This window comes from Gadus morhua, chromosome 22 (genome assembly GCF_902167405.1).
Source record: "Gadus morhua chromosome 22, gadMor3.0, whole genome shotgun sequence".
Lineage (NCBI taxonomy): Eukaryota > Metazoa > Chordata > Actinopteri > Gadiformes > Gadidae > Gadus > Gadus morhua.
This window is the reverse complement of record NC_044069.1, coordinates 7264340-7267056: the sequence shown is the minus strand read 5'-3', so window position 1 is coordinate 7267056 and position 2717 is coordinate 7264340. Positions and strand designations below refer to the sequence as shown.

Genomic DNA, 2717 nt, shown 5'->3' with positions numbered 1-2717 from the left:
TACCAGAGAACATGTAAGAGAGGGTAAAGTGACGCTTCTGTGTGTTGACAACACTGGTATAGTACCCAACTAAATATATGTTGTGTAATACTTTAACATAATAAAACCTAATAGACCTGTATTAGACAGCATTGAGTTGTTTATCATTGAATAATATAAGCTATTAAACCAGATAATGACCAACGTAAAAATGTCAATTATGTCAAAACCAGTGACTTTGTCATTGCTTTGGAGAACGATATGAAAACGCTTTGTAAACATTAATGACGTAATAGCCTGAACCCAAAATGATCTTACCTATTTACACGTTGCAATGATGAAATCTGACCTAATGCTATAGAAAAGCGGTGGAAGGATACAGCACTAGATACAGCCCGGGGTTTAGTGACAGCGAAATGGAGTGGCTGGATACGCTGACAGGTTGAATTGAGAAGGAAACGAGCGGTCTCAATAGGCTATCAGCGAAGCCTGACAACCATGGCACGTAGCCAAGGCAAACTTAAATCTTACTACAATGCCGTGGGCCAGACATAAAAGCTTTGACAAACAATGCATGGGCCAGGCCTGTCATTCCTATGATCAAAGCATGCATGTCTCCTCAACTATACAAGAATTACCGTGTGAAAAAAGTGTTAAAAGGAGAACAAAACCGCCTTTAATTCCCATTTGTGAGTGAGGAGAAGACGGATTCATTGGACTCGTCTCGGATAACATGCAGTGATACTCTCCACGTCGACTCCAGCGTGTAAACACGCCAAGAAAAAAGGGAGTCAAAGATCTGTAGTAGATTAATGCGATGCAAAGCAGAAACCAAAGCACGGATATGGCAACATAAATATAGCCTACACTGCATCCCCTAACTCCAACAGTTAAAAAAAACCTCACGATACATGGCCTAGGTAAGCTACTCCTGAATCGACACTGCGATTCAGCGTAAGTGTAAACAGAGTAAAAATAGACTGTGCTATCTCAGGGATCCCTACAGTCCCGTTATATAATAGTCCAAGCTGGGGGATGAATGACATCACAGATAGTCCATAGACCATCCCCAGCCCCCGTGTCCTCCACGACGGGGAGAGTCAATGAAAAGAGAGCCCGGTGATCCTCCCGTGTCACGTCACAATGCCACGGATAACCACCGCGAATGACACGGCAAAGTGTCAAGAGACAAACAACAACGACCGGTTCTTGCTTTTAGTTGTTGTTCGTGTCTTTCGTGCACAGAAACACTTCCGCGATGGACAACGTAGATAACATTTCGTGGCTTCGCGTTAGCCTTTGGTGACTCACAAAAAAAGGTTCAAAGTGACACGAACACCACATACGACGTGGTTGTACTTGAAATAGATTGTATTACGTTGCATAATGTGATATGTGAAAGGGGGGGGGGGGGGGGGAGAGATTGTTCGGGAGCCGCGATGGCGCAGCGGCCCCGACCGACGCGGGCTCGCCCGAGAACTCACTCCGCGGGTCGGACTCGACTCGGCCGAACCTCCGCTGTCCTGGACGCCACTTCACATTTACTTTCCGTGCTCGGTTCGACGTGACAAGTCCACGGACACATGCGTCAGACATGGTGTCGTTGTCTCGGACTCGTACAAAATCATGTCAAGAGTGGGAAGTAAACATTTTTCAACCGCTTTTGCGATGAACCAAGCGCGTTGAGCTGCGACCCTGCCTAGTTTCTCTCCCCAAGCCGTTTCCCACCCGTCCTGCTTTCCCCCGGGGGGAGTAAAGTGTTGTTGCAGTTTTTTAAGCAGAAACATCGCAGAAGGAAATAATGGCAGGCTTACTGTACGAGGCTGGTAAGTGTTGTCCGTGTTTCCAGGGCTCCCCTCTGCTTTGCTCCAGCGCGGACGATGGAATTGTCTCCCCTCGTAATGATGTCTGCGGCGCACGGCTAATGGCTCGAGCGCTCTCTGCCCCCACCTCCGGAGAGAGCGAGAGTAGAGTAGGTGTGTGTGTGTGTGTGTGTGTGTGTGTGTGTGTGTGTGTGTGTGTGTGTGTGTGTGTGTGTGTGTGTGTGTGTGTGTGTGTGTGTGTGTGCGTGCGTGCGTGTGCACAAACGCGTGCGTGTACGAATGCGCGCGTGTGCGTGTATGTTCATGTGCTCGTGCGCGTTGGTACTATGAGGCCAATTTATTTACACACTATGCAAAATGAGACCACACCAAACAAAGCAAACAATTATAGGATTACCAGATCAAGTTAACAGACGTGTCTTGAGCTTGGGAAAGTATTGTAGACCTACAATATTTTTTATTTGTAATATTACGTTTATTCTATTCGTAGACGGTTTCCCGGTTCATGTAGTTCATCTTACAAGCAAGTCAGAGCAGTGTGCGCGCTCCCGCCAACCATCGCGAGCGGACAAAACACAGAGCAGGCAGACGGAGAAAGACGGACTGACAGCGACAGGAGAATAAGCAATTTAGGATGACAGACTACATATATGTTCCCGAACTCATCAATGTTTCTAAATCAAATAACATTTATTGAATTTTACGAATCAAGCAATAAAAATCTGCTGACTGAAACTCCACCAATGCAGAAGTCCTTCTGATGTATTCAACTTGCAAAGTAATGGTCTAACGTGAGGGTGCCACTCTAACCCGCTCACATGTGTGCGGTTCACGAGGCCTTTGAGGGTTTCTGCTGCTACGCAGTCAACATGAACCAGAATGGCATGACCTGTCTTCGGTTGAGTTATGGTCTGA

General features: G+C 46.7%; 1 protein-coding gene across 1 annotated transcript in view; it reads right to left on the bottom strand.

Moving 5' to 3' along the window:
• LOC115536197 (ataxin-1-like) overlaps window positions 1-1999 on the bottom strand; it is an 87669-nt gene extending 85670 nt beyond the window's left edge. Inside the window, 1 exon segment of the mRNA XM_030347942.1 lies at window positions 1794-1999. The gene's annotated coding sequence lies outside the window, so the exon portion shown is untranslated.
• Window positions 2000-2717: the final 718 nt, after the last annotated feature.